At 45.6% G+C, this 22,605-nt stretch overlaps 1 protein-coding gene across 1 annotated transcript in view; it reads left to right on the top strand.

The window, feature by feature from the left end:
* The first annotated feature begins 8,039 nt into the window (after window positions 1-8,039).
* Window positions 8,040-22,605, top strand: part of Znf395 (zinc finger protein 395) — a 37,040-nt gene continuing 22,474 nt past the window's right edge. The window contains exon 1 of the mRNA XM_076852267.1: window positions 8,040-8,268. The gene's annotated coding sequence lies outside the window, so the exon portion shown is untranslated. The remainder of the gene's footprint in view (window positions 8,269-22,605) is intronic.

The raw sequence follows: 22,605 nt of genomic DNA on the forward strand, positions 1-22,605 counted from the left end.
ACTATGAGAGAGAGAAGGTTGGGATTTGGTAAATCAACAGTTTATAAGTGAGAAGATTGTGGGATTGCTCACATTTAAGACAAGCATCAGAAAACAGAGTACTCCCAGGTGCATCATACCAAAGGGTAATTGACTAGGATTTTAATAATTCAAAGGACTTCCACTTCAATGTATTTTAAGGATTACTAAATCAGGATATGGCCTAATGCCAGTTGAATTAAGAGAATCAGTGTGGTGACTAGATATCTTATCAAGTTAAGACTCGATTTTCTGGGGCAAGTATTTGATTGATTCTTTCCAAAATCCAAAAACAAGTCCCATTTTCCCTCACCTAAGTGAATTTAGGCAGATCTTTGGGAAAATTAAATTTGGGCTGGGCGCAGTGACACACTACTGCAATCCCAGAGACTTGGGAAGCTGAGACAGGAGGATCACAAGTTCAAGGCCAGCCTCATCAACTTAGCAGAGAATAAACAAACAGAATCAGGGATATAGCTCAGTGGTAAAGTGCCCCCAGGTTCAATTCCCCCATACCAAAACAAAAACAAAAACAATAAAAACAAAAATCCAAAAAACTTATTGAGTTGATCAGGGCCAAATCTTGGACAATGGTTAGTTAGCAGGTGGCAATCATTATTATTTCCAGTGCTCCTGGGTTCTGCCATACCATGGTGTGCATGGAATCATCCCGTGCATTTCATTAAGAAATGCCCTAGTCTTGCAAGATCATTGCCTTAGTATTTGGGCTACTCCTGACTATCTGGGCAGTCTGGATGGCAGCAACACTTGCTTTGAGCAGCAGTTTGAGCCTGCAGAAGAACAAGGAAGGATCAAAAGTGCCCGTGTGGTGCCAGTGAACACAATGGCACAGTGTGAGCGGTGATGCAGCTCAACAGCTGGGCAAAAATGAAACTCTGCTGAGTCCCCGAGAAGAGGCCACCAGCCCCTGCTATGAAAGGCCGGCAATGATTCTTTCATGGGACGGAAATAAGAGCCTGAAGAGCAAAGTCACATGACAATAAACACACTTGAGAAAAACAACTATCATGTGCTCTGTGATCCCAGTGACTTGAGGGGCTGAGGCAGGAGGATTGCAAATTTGAGGCCAGCCTTGGCAACTTCCCAAGAGTCTGTCTCAAAATAAAATTTAAAGAGGGGTTAGGGATGAAGCACAGTGTCAGAGGGTCCATCCTGGGTTTAATCCCTAGTACCAGAAAAACAAAAATGAAAAGAAAAGGAAATAAAATTATTAATATGTGCAGGCATTCACAGGGTACATTGTTCTGCCAATTTCTTACTTTTTCGTGTGTGTGTGTGTGTGTGTGTGTGTGTGTGTGTGTGTGTTGCTGGGGATTGAACCTAGGGCCTCCTTGCACATGCCAGGCAAGCACTCTACCACTGCACTACACTCCCAGCCCAATTTCTTAACTTTTTACTGGATTTGTGCCTTTGCTCCCTCTCTCCTCTCATTCTCTTTTAGGGGTTCCAATATTTTTTCTAGTATCATTTGTTCTCTAGGGGATCCAACACCGATCACCTTCCCTTGCAGTATGACCTGTTCTCTCTTAAGATTCTCTATTTTCAGGCTGGGCAAGGTGGTACACACCTGTAATCCCAGCAGCTTGGGAGGCTGAGGCAGGAGGATGGCAAGTTCAAAGCCAAGCCCAGCAAAAGCAAGGCCCTAAGCAACTCAGTGAGACCTGTCTCTAAATAAAATACAAAATAGGGGTGGGGATGTGGCTCATGGTCGGGTGCCCCTGAGTTCAATTCCTGGTACCAAAAAAAAAAAGAGAAGATTCTCTGTTTTCTATCACGATTTTAGTCCATGCTCAGTTATTATAACAAAATACCAGAGGCTGGGTACTCAGTAAGGGAAAGACACTTTTTAACTCATAGTTCTGGAGGCTGAAAGTTCAAGATCAATTGGCCCCATTGGTTCAGCCTCTGGTGAGGGCCTCGTGATGATGAAGGGCATCACAATGACAGGAGCACATAGGGGGGAAATCACATGGTGAGATCAGGAGCCAGAAGGATTCAGGGGCCAGGCTTGCTCTTCTATAATAACTTGCTCTTTTGAAAACTAACTCACCAGGAGACCAGCATTAATACCTTCTGAGGGTGATGGCCCAGTGGCCTAACCACCTTCCGTAGGTTCCACCTCTCAAGTAAGATTCTGCCTCCTCTGAACATTGCCACGCTGGGGGCCAAGCCGCCAACACATGAGGCTTGGGGAACAGACCACATCCGAATGATAGCAACCACCTGGTTTTATGTTGTTATCTCTTAAACGTCTCTGAGTTATTTCCCTTCTGGATGGGAAAAGTGGCCGCCTCAGCCCCTGTTAAGAGCCTCCTATGAGTAGACCCTTCCTACAGGGGTTACAATGTGGAAGCCTAGTAGAGAATGGCCCCAGCAACACTAGGAGCCACTCAAATAGTATCTTGAGTTGAATTGGTCTTCTCTTCTCATGGTATCTGGGATGCTTGGAGTGAGCGCCATGTCCAGATAGTCTTAAGCCTGTGCAGAACTCTTTTTCCCTGGGTTTCCGCTCCACAGGGATCAGTTACTAGCACTTCCCCAGAGGCACAGAATGAAGCAGTTGATCCACCCTTAAAGTGGCACTGTTCTGGATCTTATCATCCTGCCTTGAACAGAGAGATAAACATAATTTCAATCCCCATTTTTTATGCACTCACTAGAAAGCAGACAGGGTTGTTCCAAGATGGATTTCCTGTGTCATAGAAACACAGAAGCATAAAAGGGAAAAACCAGATGTGCACATAGAGCCTGCCCAGGCTTACACATTCTTCATACCCAGAGTCGTTAGGCCTTATGTTCTGTGTTCCTTTTTTTTTTTGAATATGAACTCTTGCTCAAATTCAACGCCAGGGTTAGGAGGAGGGAGGCACAGATCTGGGAGTTCATGCACTGGGGTGTCATCTGTGGTTGTCCACACATGTGGGAGCTGGTTGTGTGAAAGTGTCACTGTGCAGATCTAAGCAGGGCACTTCAGGGATACTCTTAAGCTTTGAACAACCTCCTTGCAACTTATCAATCCTTTCTCTTCAATGGAATGCAAAGCCCTCCTGTCCAGAGAAACCTTACAGATTAAGGAGATCACAGACAAGATGCTGTTGGCCCCGGCACACTTGCAAAGCACTTTCTCTTTAGAATTCCTGAGTCTTGGGAATCTCAAGTGAAAATGCTTTAAGTAGTGCCAGGCCTGTTTCTGTCCACTGAAACACAGGGTGATTTTCTCAGTCAGAAGAAAAGTATAAAATACAGTTACAAATACAAAATTAGCAGTATTGTTCTTTTCATTTGAAATGTACAGCCTGGCTTGAGATTACAGCAAGGAAGCTGTGTCTAGAACTGTGATCACAGAGTAACAGTGGTCTTGGGTCCAAGCGAAAGAGAAGCAATCAGCAAACAGCTGGGGAGCTGATCTCCTGATGCCCCAGGTTAGGAGAGCTAAATTTGGAGAGAATAGTGAGGACTAAAGTAGTGGATAGGGTCATCTAACCAGACCCTGGTTCGTGATTGTTTATTTAGTTTCTACTCCTTGCTAGACACTGTTATAGAAGCTAAGAATATAGTAAGAAGGAAAAATGAAGTCTGTTCTCATCGAATTTATATCCAAGTGGATGGAGACAGATTGTCAGGTAGCAGTAAGTGCAAAGAAGAGAATTCAAGCAGGTTGAAGGGACAGTTGGTGGTGCTATTTTAGACATGTGGAGGGGGAATGTCTCTCTCAAAAGGGAGCATTTGAACAGGAACCTAAATCAAGTGCTGGAGCAAGTCTCATGGATATCTGGAGGAAGATCACCATAACCCAAAGGAAAAGGCTTGGAGTTGGGGGTAGGTCTGAGCAACAGCAAGGGACCAATGTGGCTGGAGCCATAGAGGTCAGAAAGGAGTGGTGGGCGGTGCCATCAGAGAGTTGCTTGGGGCCAAGATCCCCCTGGGTCTTGTAGTGAATGGGTGAGAAGCCACTGAAGGTTTTGAGCAGAGGAGTGATTTGATTGGACAGGTTTTCAAAGGACCACTGTGACTGCTGGGTTCTTGAAGAGACCTTAGGGAGGCACCAGAGGCAGCAGGGAAATAGCATCTGATTGTGGAAGTATAGGTGAGAGAATGTGTCTGAATTAGGGAAGTTGTGCTGGAATGGTAGGGCATTAGTCAGACTCTGATATTTCACAGGCAGAACCAACAGCATTTTCTGATAGATTGCAGAGCATGAGAAAGAAAGGGTGGGGGAAGACTTAAGATGATTCCAAGTTCTCGTTTGCTTGTTTTCTGAGCAACCAGAGAATGGAATTGCTGTTTACTGGGATGGGAGGGATATCAGAAGTCTGGTTTTGGACATGGTACATTTGAAGTCTGATTAGACATTAACAAGGAGGTGCCAAGTAGTTAATTGATGGTAAGAGTCTGGAGTTCAGGAAATCGAGTGAGGTATAAACTGAGGCTCTGTGGAGTCCAAAGACTCAGTTCTCTTTGTCAGTTTCATCCTGCTCAAAAAAAAAAAAAAAAAAGACTGGGAGGTCTTTGGAAGCCCTGGACTATGGACTAGCCAAGGCATACTTTGCATCAGGGATGGCCTGGACCATGGAATACCTCTACTGTGTCTTCAACCTCCAACCAGCACTTCACTCATTCACAGATGTTCACCAGGTGCCTACTGCATGCCAGGAATGGGCCAGGTATTGGATATGAAAGGAGAACAAGACACTCCCTGTCATCACAAAATGCTTAGTTTTCTAGGGGATTAGGACAAGAGAATGGAGATTTCAGTTCAATGAGTTGGGGGTACATATGGGGTGTTGTTGGACCCAAAGCAGAGGAACCTCATCCTGTCTTGGAGACAGAGAAAGCTTCTCAGAGAACACGCTATCTAAGCCTTCCCCTGGAAGATGAGTAGGGAGAGCAGATAAAAAGTGAGAAGGTGGGCAGAGACTGTTCTAGGCAGAGCAAGTAGCATGTGACAAGCAAAGAAAATTTGTCCAGATGAAGGAGAAGAGGACAGCTGAGTATGTCTGGGATGCAAAATGAAGGGGGTGCACAGAGGCAGAGAAAGGCAGGTCAGGATCCTAAAGGGCAGCACTGGAATCTGATTATAACAGCTAGGGGATGCTTTTGAGCAGTATGAGGCATAAGCGGCTTAAGGTAGGAGTGGGTAAAGAGAGGTGAGCCTGGGAGCCATTGTATCAAAGAGCTGGCAGGTGGCAGTCTCAGATCTCAGTGCCCTAAAAAATGACCCATAAATGTGTCCATATAATGTGACACAAGGCCTGAATCTGCTGTGCACAACCTCAGCTAATGGGAGAGATTCTTTAACTCAGAGAGTTAATCACTTTGATGTAAATGAAGTTCAATATACAATCTTTTAATAGGGGGCCAGTGTGTGGGAGAAAGGAGGTGGAGGGCAGCTTTAAGATGGGACGGCCCTCAGGAAGGGCAAGTTCTAGTCACAGGGGAAGGTAAGGGGAACAGGAATGGAAACCGACAAATCATGTTCTTTCTAAGTTCATCTTGTTTTGTGTAATGTGTGTGCTGTGCAGTGTGTACTCAGGACAGGACCCAGATTCCACATGAAGGTGCCGAGTGCTGGGTGTGTGTGTGTTGGGACTGGATGTTTGCGATGGGATGTTTTCTCTGAGTCCCTGTTAACGTGCAGAGCTCTGGAATGCACACTGTGCAAGCGCCTACCTGCAGGAAAGGGATCTGCAGCCAACAGATGTGAGAGAGCATAGGCCTGCGGATGGCCCCGGTGGCCAAGATAGTATCTCACAAAGAACAGGCTACGGGTTCTCTTCAAAGTTAGAGTATTTGGACTCACTTTGCACACAAATACATAGGCACTTGGGTATTTGTCAAATGAATGAGCGTTTTGGTTTTATTAAAGTTCGGTCATTTTAGGAAACATAGAAGTTTGGTTAAAAGTTTGAACTAGATGCTTTAAGAAAAATAAATTCACAGCCAGACACTGATATCCATTTATAAAACCTAGCAGTTTAAATCCTGTATAGGAGTTTATATATCAGCTGGAGTACAACTCTGTGGAAGAAACTCTTCCTATTTCATTTTATGCAACAAACATTTCCTGAACACCTCAGCCCCACAGGCAAGCCCGGCTTTGCTGCCTGCACTCATTTCCCTTTCCTGAGCCACCTTAGTCAGGTGCTGCAATTAAAGCTTAATTATATGTTATCTTCTATTGTTCCTTAATTGTTGCAACTGCATTAATCCACCTCTAAGGGAGGCTGTATGTTCCTTGGGGCAGGGACTATACTGTCAACTTCAGGGTAAATGAGGAATGAAGGAGAGAGAAAACACAGAAGTGTCTGAGGACATATGGAAACATGGAATGATGTCTGGACTGTATTTATTCCTTTAATAATGAAAAGATAAAATTCCAATTTGCATTTCATGTTAAGTGAAGGCTTTGTGTATGAAAATAATTGCTGTGATCCCCACAATGCTTTGCTCATCTTGATGCAAGACATAACTCTTTTCTTAGGGATGAAAGTTAAAAAGGTGGAACTAGTCTACCATGAATGACCTCTTAGCCAGATTATCCTGCAGCAAACTTCTTAACACTGGCACTATTGACATTTTAGACTAGGTCATTTTTTGTTGTAGAGGCTGTCTTGTGCCTTGCAGGATGTTTAGATGCCAGTAGGTACCCCTCCCCCCAGTTGTGACAATCAAAAATGTCTGCAGAAGTGGCTCAGCGTCCCCCAGGGGCAAAATCACCAGCAGCTGAGAATCAGTATCCCATAGGACTTTAGGTTTTAGTTACTTTTCTTATTTAAAAAATGGTGGGAGACCAGGGAAGGAAAATACTCTACTTACTTGCTGTGGGTTAGGCACTCTATCTACTATTGTATTTCATCTTACAGATAAAGAAGCTGAAGAACTTGCTGAAGATCACAAAGCTGGGTCAGCAGTTAAATCAGGATTGCAAGGCGGGCTTATCTGTCTCCAAAGACTTCAACCCTTTCTGCACACTCCCACTGTTTCTGTAAGAAAAAATGGGCAGGCCTCAAGTTGAAGGTGAACTGCAAATTAAAAAAAAAAAAACATGTCGGAAAATATAACATTTTGGGGGGAAGGGAATTGTTGCACTTCACTAAATTTGTTTGAATGTAAATATATATGTCCTCGCATATAGACACTGGGCCCTCTTACTACCGTTGTGGCTCTGGTTTTATCTAGGAAAAACATTGAGCAACACAATGGAACAACTTCAATTCTCCTTGTTACAAATTATCCAAAAGCCAGAGCCTAACGGTGCCAAAAGCAACCAGTATTGTTTACATAAGGGCTGAAGGCTAATAGTTAACTTTCTCCCATTTATTTCCAGAAACGGTAAATAACGCCTCATTTTACAACGACAAACGAGTAAAATGTCATAAAGCGGGGAAGAAAACAACCCAAAGGAAAATGGAAAGGTTGGTTTTTAGCACCCGCTCTGGGGACCGGGCCTGCGTGGCCTGGGTCCCCATCGTCCCCTCCAAGCTCTGGTCCGCGGCGCCCGGAGCTTTCTGGCTTCCTTTCCCGCCCTGGGGCGAGCTCGGTCTCTCTCGGAGAAGCTTGTCTCAGAGCCAGGCCTGGAAAAACAACAGCGAGAAACTTTGGCTGGGTTTGCGGTTCAGTGGAAAAAAAAAAAAAAAAAAAAAAAAGGCATACACTCAAGTTTGGTTCGGGGCTGCAGCTGCTGGTTCCGATTTGGGGGCGGGGGCGGGGGTGGGTCACAACTCGGTCAGGTTCAAGTGCGCATGTGCTGAGGAGTTGCTCAGGCACTTATTGAGCGCCGACTGTCTACGGGCGACTGGGGGTGTGTAGCCCTGGCGTGCGGGGGCTGTGGGGGGCCAGTGCGCGAGGCCGAGGAGGGGCGCGCAGGCCCGTGCACGCGCGGCGCCTGGGGCTGGGGGCGCGCGGGCTGGGCGGCGCGGGGTGGGTGTGTCTGTCCCCGAGTCTCGCCCGTCCGCTCGCAGCCTGGCTGCTCTTGCGCTCCCTTCCCGGGCGGGGAATCCGGGCCGGGTTGTGGCCGCGGCCGCGTACGTGAGCGCAGTGTCCCGGAGAGGGAGGGCAGGCCGGCCAGGTGGGCGCGAACTGAGCCTCGGCGGGAGGGCGGCCGGAGCGGAGCGGAGCGGGGCTGCGGGCCGCGCCGGTGGGCGGGCAGGGCCGCGGCGGCTGCAGCCCGGAGCCGACCGGTTCGAGCGGGAGCTGCCCGGCCCGCGCTGCTGTTCGTGGCGGGCCGAGGTGAGCTGCGCGGGGACCTCGCGGCGCTGCAGCCCGGGGACGGGGGCGGCCGGGAACTTCCCACGCTCTGCACGCCCTCGGGGCCTGGACCGCGGCCGGGGGCCCGGAGGCCGGCGCGCCCGGGGCAGCGGCGGGTGGGGCGCGGGGGCGCTGCAGCAGTGCCGGCGCTGGCCGGGTGGCCGGGTTGGGGTGGCCGCGCGCCCTCCGGTGCGCCGCCTTGTTTATCTCGCCGCTGCCGCGCTCGCAGCGGATCCCCCTCCCAACTTTGAGCGGTGGTCCGGAGTCGCCTCTCTCGGAGGGAGACTGACTGATCCGTTAACCTGCGTCCTCCCGGATCCTTTCTGGCTGGGCCGCCGGCCGGTCGCCCCTTGCGCTCCTGCCCACTCCCGTGACGAGCAAGCGAGCGCTGGGCTGCCTGACCGGCGGCGCGACACACCCTCCACCCGGCCGGCTGTTGCCCACCCGCTCTCAAACCGCTTCTGGCTATTACCCTTTCAGTCCCCGTGTTCTCAGCCTGCCTGTTCCTTACCCCAGGTCCTTGTCTTTTCCTGGCGGTGGCACTGTGGACATATGGGGTGCCTGGGTGGGGGCCTGGACCTGGAGTTTGTCGTGTGCAAACAATTTCAAAGGCAGCATTTTCTTCCCTGCTTTGGAGTTCCGGCTCAGTTTCTTGGCGTTAGGGCGGAGTTAGCGATCTCAAGAAGCCCACCTGCCAGGCGAGAGGTGTGTTCTGCCTCCTGTTTTCGGGCGGCTCTCTGGCTTTGGAGGACTTCCACCAGACCTTCCTTCCCATGATGCCAGGCCAACAGGCAGTCATTGCTTTCTCTGCACCCCCTTTGCAGAAAGGTGCAACTAGGCAGTTTCTTCAAAGTGAGTGATCAACAGGTATTGAAGGCTTTCCAACACCCTCCTCGAGGTGTTGTGTAAATAGAAGTTCCTGGTTTGGAGGAAGCTGGAAACAGCATTACCTTCAACTCCACAGGTCCTGCTGTGTTCTCTGGGAGATGCTAAGAGGTACATATGAAATCTAAGGCCTCAGGAAGTCTATCCACTAGGTGGAAGTGATTTGAGAGCTCAAGTTCAAAGTAAAATGATATGGCTGCCTAAGTTACTGCATGTTATGGGGGCAGAAGCAGGTAAAGGAAATGTTACAATTGGGGATAGGACGTGGAGTACTGGTTTTGAAATAATTTTTGCAGGTTCCGATTGAGTCAGTGACAAAACCCAGAGTCAAGAGAAGGACTACAGTGGAAGCTAGGAAGGCTACAAAAGGTCTGTGGGATGATCTCCTCTAGGGTTTAGAATCTCATACAGGACCCAGAAAGACTTGAGCCTGTGAAATAAGACCTCCAGATAGGGCACAGTTAACTGTCCAAATTTGAGGTGTAGATATAGGTGCTTTGGGGGGTCAGAGAAAGGAGCCATGGGCAGAAACTGCAGCACAAGATTCTTGGAAGATGAGATGGGTCACAGAATGGTACTGAACATGGCTTTCCAGAGAGACTAGGAGATGGCCTTGGCTACCTTGGAATGTTTCCTGAACAGTAGGAGATAAAGATGGAGAGGAACAATGGTTGAGATTGTGAAAGTCCTAGAAAGCCAGAATGGGGAATTGCACTTTACCCTGTGTGTACTGGGGAGACAGTGAAGTTTTTTTGGGCCAGAGAGTGATGTAAGGAAACAGCATTTGGAAAGGTTTTTGAAAGTAATATTAGGAGACACATCAGCTAGTAGGCTGTTGTGCTTGTGGAGTGCACAGGAATTTGGACTGGGTTTAATTGGAAATGGAAAGGAGGGTGAGTTTTAGAAACATTATTGTTGAAATCATCTGTTGTCCGGGGTAGGGCAAAAGGAAGAGATGAATGGAAATTAATTCTTTGTGGAAATTGATTATACGCCAGGGCCTTGGAATTGCTGTAGTTGGTAATTTGAGAAATCGGAAATGTGTGTTGTACGGAAAAGAAATTGACACTCGGCCTGTAGAGAAGTTTCCTGTGTTTGCCACAATATTCAAATGGAGGTGTCCTGCCAGCAACTGAGGCTCTGAGATTGGTGGGAACCCATAGGGGTATAGTTAGGGAGAGGGAGAGGAAAGGCACTCAGAGTAAGTGGGGATTCTTCTTGGCCAGACAGCCAGCTAAGTATGTGAGTTGGACTCAGGTTCTGACTTGGAGGGCTTCTGCTTATCCCTCTTGCATTGCCAATCACATGGCACTGCCTGCTGTTGACCTTGAGGTTGGAGAAGCAACTTTTGGTACTTAGTGCTCCTAGGAAAATGGGGTCATTTAGTCTCATAATCATGAGAGTGGAATTGGAGAGAAGTTAGAATGGAATTTGCTAAAGGTGTAAATTGTTGGGCTCTGAAGCATGTTGAACTTTGCTTCGTTGGGTTAGTCCCAGTGTCCCATTGTGCCAGGGGAGGATGGAGCATCTAGATGATCTAAAAAAAGGGGAGAGAACTTTGGGCCTAGGGATATTGCCTTTTATAGGGCTTGGTCCATACCAACCTGATCCAGTTGCCAGTTCCCCTGATTCTGGTGACTTGCGGCAGAAGGGAGCTGGTGCCGTTTTTTCCTGAGCTCTGAATTCTGCTTTCTTGTTGCAAGGGTGATTTAGGGTGATTTGCTGAACAAATTCCCCAAGCCTCAACTTGAAACATCTGAATTTGAAGGATGATTGCAAAAGGTTGCTGAATGAGCTGAGAATGTAATTACAGTTACTTAGCCTCCTTGTTTCTGTGAGATGCAGGATGAGTGAACTGGCAGGGGAAGAGGACCTAGAAGGAGAACCTAAGGGGGAACAGAACAGATATTTTTTCCCTTTATAGGGAATATCTGAACATCCAAAAACTAATTGCATGGAGCAGTGGTTGAGCTCGCTTACTTACTATAGAGCAGTGTTTTCTGCCCTGTTTTGACCATGACCTACACTAAGAACTAAAATTTATATTGTAATCTACCACATATGATCATGTTTGTAAAAAAAAAATCTTAGTTCATGAAGTACTGCCTTTTTTTTTGTTTGTTTGTTTGGGGTAATAATCTTCTCTGACATTTTTACTGCCTATTCTATTTTTTGTTACTAAAAAATGCTATTGTCTCCCACCAAAGTTGATCTAACCACTCTCTAATGGAGCATAACCCACCGTTTAAAGAGTCCAGAGAGAATTTTCACGTTCAGTAAGTATTTACTAAGCTGCTAGTGTGCAGAGCTACCCTTCCCAGTGCCGAAGGTAGGAGGTGTAAGAGAGAGATGGAAAGTTCACAGTCTAGTTGGAGAGATGAAGTATACATTAGATTAGGAGCAAGGTAAGACAATTAAATGCCAAAATGAAATATAAGCATGTTGGGATTTAAAGAAGTGGGGAATAATGTGTACTGTGTGGCTTGGAAAACTTCTTTGGAAAAAGGAAGGAAGTCTGAGATGAGCAGTTGGGGTGTCTTCTGGTGCTGCATGGTGCAGAGGGAGCAAGAGCTTGGAGTTAGGAACGCATACACAGTGCTTGTGTGAGAACAGAAGACTGTTGTGCGAGCAGAGGGAGAGATCAGGTTGGAAAGGTGGTTTAGGGTCCTAGGTAGTACAGGGTTTGTGAAGGGGTGGCCTGCAGAATGTTGTAAGTCTACAGGTATGTTCTAGTTTGGACAACACAAAAGTTTTAAAACTATTGGGAACAGTCAAGGATTTGGGCAGTCATCTGGAGCTCTGGGGTGGCTGTCCTTCTGGAGAAGACCTTAGGGTTCCCAGTTCTCATGGTCCCAATGCTTTCTGTGGCCTTGGTCCAATTGCTTTACATTCTCTGCTGAAGCCTGTAGGCATTTGGCTTTGTCACCTCCGTTTTCAAGAGCCTCGAATGTCAAGCCAGCTATCTTTTGGGCCCTGGTGGCCATGGAGTGTTTTGGGAAGAGTGTGACATGGAATCTGAAATATTTATGGGCAAGCAGTTTGTTTTAGGCAAGCCAGCGGCACTTTCTGAGGAGATGCTATTGGGGACATAGAAATATTTTTACAGTGGTATTTATTTAAATGGTATTTGTTAGAGAGGGCTTTGACCTGTGTTCTGCATGGTGGGCAGATCTCCAGTGATGCCAATGTCTCTCAGACTTCCCTGTTTCCCATTTCTGGCTGGCATGGTTAGATGATGGTTCCTGGCTTGTGTCAGAGGATGATGTTGGGGTGATAACTTGGTGAGCTGTGAGTTGTGGCTGTCAATGCCTTATGACATTAGATTCTCAGAAGCTTTGGTTCTGTGAGCCAGTGCTAAAGGAAGAACCAGGAAAAGGGCTGGGCCTTTTCTCTCCTCTTCCTTACTCCCAGTCTCACCCCAGGAGGCAGGCATCCAGGATCCTGAGAGACTCATAATGATCATGAAATAGCTGGCTTAGGCACAGGTATTCATGCAAATGGTTCCGGAAAACTTGGCGTGGTTGGAACCATCTGAAGACCTAGGTTCAGGTCTCTGGTCTAGATCAGTCTGGTGTACTCCAAGGAATCCATAACCTCCCCTGATTCAGAGTTCCTCCCAGGTGAGCTACAGAGGGACTGATTAGTAGTCATCCTGCTCTTTATAGGTAGGACAATGTTCAGTTATTTAAAAATATTCCTTTTATAACATTAAAAATAAAAATTGAGGCTGGCGTGCATTTTACTTAAAAATATGTGGCTATAGGCTACAAGGCTAACCAGAAGTCACCTGAATCATATCAAGTAAATCCATCTCCTTTTTGCAGGATGGTTTGGTTACTAACCAGGGGAAGCAGGTGGTAGCTGTGGTATGTTTTGGCTTTAGTGAACGGTTTCCTTAGACACAATTGTCCATATTAAATCAGAAGTGGTAAAATGGGCTGGATGGTATTATTAACTTAACTTGACAGTCATATGCAAAAATTGTTAATTATTGGCCCTGAGTCAGCCTGGAACCAAGTCTGAAAGTACCATAGGGTTCTGTTCTTGGCTTTGATCTGTCCAGCGTTTTCCCAGTGTTGTAGATGAAGATACAGAAGCTGTGCTCATCAGATTTGTTGGTGGCACAGACATGGGAGGGTTTGCTTATTTAACAGATAACTCAAGGTTCAAAATCATTGAGCATGAGAAGTCCAAATTAAAAAAGGAAAAAACAAAATGTCAGTAAGGAATAAATGTAAAGTGTGATTTACTTTTAAAATTGTGAACGGTTACTATAGCATGTTCATGCATTCTGATAATTTCTCTTCTGAGGATATAACTGAGACCATATCAAAGATGTAGATGATGTTTTATGCAGATGGATTATTCAGAGGTTAAAACAAGAACAACAACAAAAATCTATAGTGAAAAATTACAAACAACCTAAACATTCAGCGGTATGGGTTGGAGATAAGGAGAAGGTGAACAGAATGAACAGGTGAATTCTGTTGGGCGTGTCTTTATGACAAGTGTTAAGAAGTTACAAAAAATAATATTTAGAAATAACAGGGAAGAATGTTTCTGCTGAAAGTTAATGTACATCAACAATATGATTTTAAATGTTAAAAAATGCATGTAGGAAATGACTGGAAGGAAATAGGCTAATAATACTAATATCAAAAATGTGATACTGGTTGCTTCTAGGTGGACCAAGGTGAATGACTTTCTTTTAGTCACTCCCCCCCCCCCCCATCCCGTACTAGGGGTCATCCCAGGGATGCTCTACCATGGCGCTACATCCCCAGCCTTTTCTTAACATTTTTTTTTTTTTTTTTGAGACACTACATTGCCCAGGCTGGCTTTGAATTTGTGATCCTCCTGCCTCATTCTCTCAAGTTGCTGGAATTATAGGCGTTCAACACCATGCCCAACTTCTTTTGTTCACATTTTAATTATTTGCCAGTGGGAAAAATACTGCTACTTTAAAAACATTTTGTTGATAGAATGGGATAGTCGGTGTGCTCAGTGATGACTGTCGAGAAGCCATGGCTGTGTGTCAACCCCTGGGTTGGACTCAGGTGTCACCAGATAAGATTCAGTTCCTGACCTGAGGTTGGTGCAGGCCACTGAGAGAGGCAGGTCATGAGTTTAATGTGAGTCAGGAGTGGGGTGAGGCTCTCAATATTCAGCATTCATAATCAGAAGGTTGTCTTCATGCCCATGGCTGGTCATTAAGTTTGGACAACTGGGGAATCACAATTCAAAAGGAACATGAGCCAGCGAGACATGATCCGTGAAGGGAGACTGGGATGATGACTAGGGAGTGACTGGAGCCCACTCCTGGGCTGGGCACACAGTAGCACCTTCCAACACTGCCATGGTTTCAGGGGTCGGGAATGAACGGACTCGAGTGCGTTTGTTCCTGGTGTCAGATATGACCCACAGGAGGAACAATTGTTTACCCTCTGCAGTGGCAGATTCCTTTTTTGTAGAATTATGCTGCAGATAATGGACTTTAAGGTCCTCTCTACCCCTAAAGATGGGGAGAAAAGATTTCAACACGTAAAGGGATTTTCTATTTGGCCGACCCGCTCAACGTGGTCCTGTCTGCCCATGGAGTACTGAGCCTCCTGTTGAAGTACTCAGGTTGGGCTGAGTGGGTCAATTGGGGATGCTGTGGAAAAGGAGGGCAGGAGTTAGGCAGACCTCCCAAACCACTTCCAGTCCTCAGGGTCATTTGTTATGTGACTTGTTGAAGCTGAAAGATCACGTGGAATAGAGGACATGCCATCATTAGCATAGTGTGAATCAACATCATGTAATTAAAAAAATGTTTAAAAATAGGTTCCAATAAATAAGTTTCTTTGTACATGTGCGCACACATAAGGATCGAACCCAGGGCCTCGCCTATGCTAGGCATAGTGCTCTACTGAGCTGCATTCCAGCCCTTTAAAAATTTTTCTTATTTTAGAAAGAATCTCACTAAATTGCCAAGGCCGACCTCAAACGTGTGACCCTTCTGCCTCAGCCTTCTGAGTGGCTGGTATTACAGGCATGCACCACCACCTAGTACTGCTCCTAACATTTTTGGGATCATTTTAGCAATTGTAAGGTGGCTTAGGACTCAGTTTGTGGCCCTTGGGCTGCTGAAAATGAAATTTGTTCCTTAGGAAAAGTAAGAAACTGGGGGAAGAAGCAGAAGATAATGAGCCAAATAGGTTAACATACAGAATAATATGATTATTGGCCAGTTCTTGACTAAATCAAGATGAAGTCCTAGGGTTGGATGCTGGATCTTCGCTTGGCTGTGGAGGACCTGGAGGTACCCTGGAGTGTCCCTTGCTCCTTCACGTCACATTGTGGATTCAAATCACCAGAATAGTGAGTTCAACACCATCCTGACACCAGAGATGGGACTGAGCCTTCTGATTACTCTGTAGCTTAGTGACACAGAGAATAAGGGGAAGATACATTTAAAGAGACTTTTTTTTTTTTTTTTTTAAAGAGTGAGAGAGAGGGAGAGAGAGAGAGAGAGAGAGAGAGAGAGAGAGAGAGAGAGAATTATTTATTTTTTAGTATTTGGCGGACACAACATCTTTGTTTGTATGTGGTGCTGAGGATCGAACCCGGGCCTTGATGAGGATTTTTTTTTTAGATACAGGTAGGCATGTATCTAGTTAATAATGGGAAGTTTGTAGTTTGAATTAAATATTTTAAAATTTTTATTGTTTATAGCGTACATGTGGAAAATTTGATTTAGCTTAACTTTGTTCAAGTTTTGCTTACATATGGTTTACTTAAAATACACCCTGGTTCTTTAAATTTTTTAGACTGCTCTCCCTGACATTTTTGGATGACTTTTGTTGTTGTATTGGGGGGCAGTGCTTGGGCTAACTCACATTGCAAGAGCTTATTGAGTTCTGCAAAGTGCATAGCGGTTTATCTCATCCTTGGAGAAGATCACAAGATGATTTCTGTCTCCATGTGATTCATGCTCTTATTCTGGCATTTGAAAAATTGGTATTTGGCAAGGAAGTGCTCTCTCTTGACATGGAAGAGAGTATTTTGGGGGCCCATCAACTCAAGGAATAGCAGCTTTAGGTGTGTGTATGCTTAGGCAGAACTTGGCTATTTAGAGCTAAATAATGGCCTCCTTTATTTCTGCATCATTTCTGCCATGTGTGTTGTCTGTCATATCCACTGGGCTTGGTGAATGGCATTGAATTGGTTTCCTGGGCCACATTTAGTAGGGACGGGGAAAAGTTAGACCAACATATACTTTTTTTTTTTTTTTTTCCTAAAAAGAGCAAAATAAGAAAGAACAGTTCTCAGCCTCCCCCCTCCCCTTTGAGTACTGGGAAGTCATAAAATTCTTAGTAAAAACAACCATATCCAGTAACTGAGTGCAGGGAATTAAAACTTGCTCTCCTCTGTTTTTCTTCTGCTGCTGCATACACATTGTTCTTGCTGTCCTAACTCCTGTGTCCTCTGTCCATGTTAGTCATGTTTTCTTTTTATGGCTACTCATGCACCTTGCATAGCACCACAAAGAGATTTCCAGTGTCTCACAGGACAGCTTACAGTTCTGCTGTAGCTGGGAGAAAGGCTGAGTTTTAGCATGTGTATATATATATATATTTAATTGAGGTACATTTTACATATGGTGGAATGTTCAGATTGCAAGGTTGTTGTTTAGTCAGTTTTGACAAATGCATATGGTGATAAAACATATCCATCCCCCCAGAAATGCTCCTTGGGACCATTTCCAGGTAATCCTACAGGAAGTGCCACAGATCTGATTTCTATCACTATAGTTTTGCCTAGTCAGTTCTTAATATTATAATTGTATGTTTCCAAGGACTCTCTAAGTAGTTCTTTGAAGAGGTGAAGGTGTGTGTGTGTGTGTATGAAAAAATCACTATTGGAACTGGGGGTGTAGCTCAGAGATAGAGAGCTTGCCTAGCTTGCATGAGGCCCTGGGTTTGACCCCCGGCACTGCAAAGCATAAACTAAATAACAACAACAACAACCACCTTATCAGTATCCTATATGATTAGGTGACCCCAGAAAGTAAATAATAATGTCTTAGCATTTTTCTGATGAGAAGTTCAGATTTTTCCTTTCATTGCAAGGAATCCTAGTTCCCAGGTGTAAGAGTATAAGGCACAGTCAGCTCATCCTTGTGTGGAGGAGATGTGGTCGTGTGTGCACCTATGTGCCTGTATGTGTTGTAATTTGTTGTGCTGGAGAGCTGAATTGCTGGGTTAGAACTGGAGTTGCTCCTGGGACATCCCTTTGGATTACCAGCAGTACCCTGACATGCTTTCTCTTTTTTTCCTGCCTCTCCCTTGAACCGGTTGGCTATGAATTTAAGAGTCCTTGGAGTTATGGAGTTGCAGAGTTGTGCTTGTAAGATTGAAACAAGATCTGTGTGGCAAAGCCCACTGCTGGCTGGGAATGCGGATACGTGCTGCTCAGCTCCCAGCCTCCTGGCAAGCTGAACCAGACTTGAGAAGATCACTCCTAAATTCATTATAAAAATGTATTGAGCAGGGTCTGCTTCTTTTCTTTCTTCCTTTTTTAAAATTAAATGATTGCATGAAAATTTCATTATATAAGTAATACATGAACACATTCTCTCTAGGGGAAAAGAATGCAAATCCTCCAGACTAGCTTCTTCCTTGACCACTACTCCTAATCCCAGTCCTTTCCCCAGAGGCTGACCACCCTCCCGGGGCTGCTGGTATTCTTCAGATGCTTTGCATATTTACATTTATGCCTCTAGGGCTTACAGAAAGTCAAGTGCACTGTACTGCACGTTCATAGACCACAGCAGGGTCTTCTTGATCTTATTTAATTCCTGCTTGCTCAATCTCTTTTAGAAATAGAAGGTTAAACAATTGTTTCTCCTTTCCTAGTGTATGGACATGAAAGTTACTTCTGATCCTTTTCTGTTACAAATATTGTTACAAAAAAACATTGTTGCACGTGGGCTCTTTGCAGCTCCCGGTGAGTTTTCTCTGGAGTAGTTTCTGAGAAAGTGGAATCATGGGGTAGGCGGGTACTTTACTTGTATGTTCAGATAAAGGCACACTATAGGGACACTTCTTTGCTTAGAGTTACTATAGACCCAGGGATGCTTGCAGTCTGCTAAACCATTGGAAGACTAGGCCAGGACTTAGAATGTGCCGGGTGTGGGGTGTGTGCTCACTTGCCCTTGGGGGCCACACAGGTCTCTACTGGTTAGTGAGAAGGGTTGATGTTGGGAAGGTCTCTTCTGGGCCCCACAGTTAATTATGTCTGGTCCCCGCCTTTAGGACTTTGGCCTGTATATTGATAGTGCTTGCATGGGGGAGAGTCAGGAGGATGGATGAACAGTCCATTGTGTATTCTGGATGATAAATTCTAGGCCCACTTCACGCATTAACTACATACCTCATTGCTTCTGTGGGTCTTCTCCTGGCCATCTTTAAAATGCAAAGTGTGGCTTAAACACTCAAGCTGAAGTTGAGGCATTTGGAAGTATTTTTAGTGTTCTTTAAGAGCATCTTGAACCCTGCCACAGGGCTGCTACTCATGGTTTACGTTAATTAGAGAAAGTGGTGTATGCCTCTCTGTTATTTATGCTTCTGGCTACCTCCTCCCCAGCTCTCTGCAGAACTTCTGGAAAACAGGAATTTTAATGACATCAGGTCTGACTGATGGCAAGGGAGGGTGTGGCCACATCCCTTCCCAAAACACTTCAAGACTGGCTATGTGCTGGTGCCACTGGTCACCCAGCTGGGAAGAGGCAGAGCCTTCTGCAGCCTTCATGATTTCCTGTGCCTTGGTCTTCAGATCCTGACGCAGATGGTGGTGAAAACAGCCCACGTCCTGACCCTGGGAGAACCCCACATTGCATCCGTACCCTTGTCTGGGCCCAGCAGCCCACTTCTCTTACCTTCTTTGAGGTGCTCAGACATCTCCTCTCTGGGCTCTGGTGAGAGTTAGGGCCTCCTTTCCTGTCATTTCAGGCTGGGTGACCAAGTTAGTGCCCCTTCCTCTCTCACTTGGTGGGTTATCTTACAGCCCTCTTGGCCTTGACCTTTCTGGTCTGATGGGGGGGTGTGTGTGTGTCTTCTTAGCTTGCCCTCCCATCCTGCAGCAAGTGCAGGTTGACCGTTCTCTGGCTTTGCAACTCGTCTTTCTTGATGGGCATTGACCGTTGTTCTAAGGTAGGTAATTTGGACTGGGTGGACAGTAAGTTTGTTTCTGTTTTTTAGTACTTTTACAGCATTGTTGGGCAGGATATTTTTACTCTTTGGCCTTTGTGATCATAATAAGATGGCAGTCTGATGGATAGAGACTGTTACCACAGAATTCTTGCAAGGTTTTGATTTTTTTCCCCCTAGATCATTCACACTGCCATTGTTATTGTTAAAATGTGCTGTTTTTCCCATTTGTGAAAATTCCCACTATGATCTTCTCATACATTTGGCTCTTCACCACCACCTAGAGTTTGGTGCCTATTTGTGTGTGCATAAGCACATTTGTACTGGGGATTGAACCCAGGGCCCTTTGCCTCCACCCCCAGCCCTTTTATTTTTTATGTTTAATTTTGAGACAGGCTCTTGCTAAGTTGCTTAAGACCTGGCTGAGTTGCTGAAGCTGACCTTGAATCTGCTATCCTCCTGCCTCAGCCTCCTAAGACATTGGGATTATAGGCATGCACCACTGTGCCTGGCTCCTGTTCTTATTTATTTATTGGTCAACACCCCTTATTGTGTACTCTGATTTGATGTGCATTTTCATTAAAAAAAATTTTTTTAGTTGTAGATGGACACAATTTATTTATTTATCTATCTATCTATCTATCTATCTGCGGTGCTAAATATCAAACCCAGTGCCTCATGCATGTGAAGCAAGTGCTTAACCACTGAGCTAAAACCCCAGCCCCGATGTGCATTTTCTTAGTATTTTCTTTCTCATTATGCTTCCCTTGGACCTGGGGGATCAGAATATCTAGGAAGAGGAGCTTCATGACTCTTAAAAACCAAGGTACTTTTGAAAAAAAAAAAATCACTGTCTCATTAAATATCCAAATTGTCTTTGGGCTAGGCGCCAGTGTTTTTTCATTTTACAGGCACAGGAAACTGAGACACAGAGAGGTGAAGTCATTTGTGCAGTGTCACATAATTGCAAAATTTGAGCTCTCTTTTGCAACCTGCACTGTTTCAATGTGCCTTCTCTTTGGAGTATCTGTAAATGGTGACATAAGAACAGCTACTGTAGGGCTGGGATGTGGCTCAGTGGTAGAGCATTTGCTTCCTATGCGCAAGTCCCTGGGTTCATCCCCAGCACTGCAAAAAAAAAAAAAAAAAAGGAGCTTGATCCTGGGAGAATCCTGCTTGCACTTGCTACTTTGCTTCAAAATGCCCATTTTCTCTTCCATGCCTGTTATGGTTTGGATATAAAGTGTCTCTCAAAAACTCATGTGTTGTGGACTGGGTCACCAGTGCAGCAGTGCTCAGACAGGGTTTCGGGAGTGATCGGACCAGGAGGACGCTGACCTCCCCAGTGGATAAAATCATTAAGGACTTCTAACAAAATGGTGGTGGAAACTTGAGGAGGTGGAAGCTAGTTGAAGGGAGTGGGTGCTTGGGGGTGTGGCCTTGGGGATGATATCTTGTCCCCAGCTCTTTCCTCTCTGCTTCCCAACTGCCTTGAACTGCCTTCCTCTGCCACTCCCTTCCTCTGTGATGCTCTAGGCCTCACCTCGGGCCCTTAGCAGTGGAGCTGCCGACTTTGGACTGAGACCTCTGACATTGTGAGCCAAAGTAAATCTTTTCCTCCTTTGTTTTTTTTCCAGATATTTATCACAGCGACAGAAAGCTGACTAACCCAGTGCCAGTGTCTAGCGCACATTAACCTCTCCATAACTCGAGAGTTTAGAAGCAGGGACCTTCAGGAGTTCATCCCATCTAGGCTTTCCTTCTGTGCACGCTTTCTCTGGCTGTGCAGAGTAGAAAGAGCAAAGCTTTTGGAATCAGACACTTCTGAGATCACAGCTGAGTTCTATTGTTTTCTATCTCTGTGGCTCTGGGAAATAGCTCAACCGCCCCCGGGTCTCAGTTTGCTTATCTGGAAAATGGGGATGACATGGAATTTATCTCATAGATTATTTGTGGGGGATTAAAGGAGGTACAGTCTGTGAAATGCCTAGCAAGCGACTGGCATGTAAGTCTTTGATCAGTGATAGCTCTTAGGACATTCCTAAAGGAATATCAGTTTTGATAATATACGTATGGGGTTTCCTGTTGTGCTCTCATCTGTTTATTCTGTAATAGTTCTGATAAAGTAGGTATGATTTAATCTTTGTGACCATTCCAGTACCCTTTCTTCGGAAACTCTAAAGGTCTGCTGGCCCCTGAGCTAAGGACGACTCTCCACCTGCTGGCCTGATATCGGTGCAAAACTTGATGTCTGTTGTCCTCCCAGGGCAGGGCAGGGCAGGGCTGGGCTGGGTTAGGCCTGGCCCCTGGCCTCCTGACTGTCAATTTCATCTCTCACGGCTCTCAAAACTTGTGAGTGTGGGCCATCTGCCCTCGGTGATCAACCTGCGTTTATTTTGTCACATGGGCTCAAAATATCTAACCTGGTTAATGTTGTTGCTAGTGGCTGATAACATTTTCAGGAAAAAACATCCAAAAATGGCTATCCTGAGCTAGGAGTGGGATAAACCCTCATTCAGCCTGTTTTTCCAACCCATTCTCAGCCCCACAGTTTTGGGTCATAAACATTCCTCAAATAACTCCCTCCAGAGAGCCACCTGAGGGTCCTTTCAGAGTGGTGGGTGCCTTGGGCAGGTCCCCTCCCCGGCTTTCAGCTTTCCAGCATTGGGTTTAAATGGTCTTCTGTGCGATGTTCTGTTTACTCAGGCTGACTTTCTGCTTTCTGTGGGGGCAACAGGCCTGTCTCCCTCCGGCTCTGATCACTTGGCTGGTCCTTTTTAGATTCATAATATTTTATTTCAACTTATTTAGCTTATGCCAAATAAATTAAAAACTTACCATGGATATCCATCCAACTTTAAGAGCTTCATTCTAAAAGCCATTTTTTTTTTTCCAGGATTCAGTGTCAGATTGCTGGATGATTTTTTTTTTTTTTTACATTTTCCTGAAAGAGGCAAATGCTCATTCATTCATCTCATTATACAACACAAATTTATGAATGTAGCTCTGAGCACTTGAGGTGCGTGTGCACCGGTGTGAGCCAGGTGGAAGCTCAGTTGGGCCCCAGGTTCTTCAAGGGCAGGCTCTGAATCTCAGGCTTTGAACATTCTGCTTGATGCATCCAAAGGGGTTGAGCGTGTCAGCAGGCGTTTGGGGGTGCCAGGTTCGTTCTGTGGTGCCTCTTGCTCTGGGCTCCTAGTGAGTAGATACTCAAGTGTGGATCTGCGCCAGTGTGAGCCAGATT

The sequence above is a fragment of the Callospermophilus lateralis genome, chromosome 4, assembly GCF_048772815.1.
Source record: "Callospermophilus lateralis isolate mCalLat2 chromosome 4, mCalLat2.hap1, whole genome shotgun sequence".
Classification (NCBI taxonomy): domain Eukaryota; kingdom Metazoa; phylum Chordata; class Mammalia; order Rodentia; family Sciuridae; genus Callospermophilus; species Callospermophilus lateralis.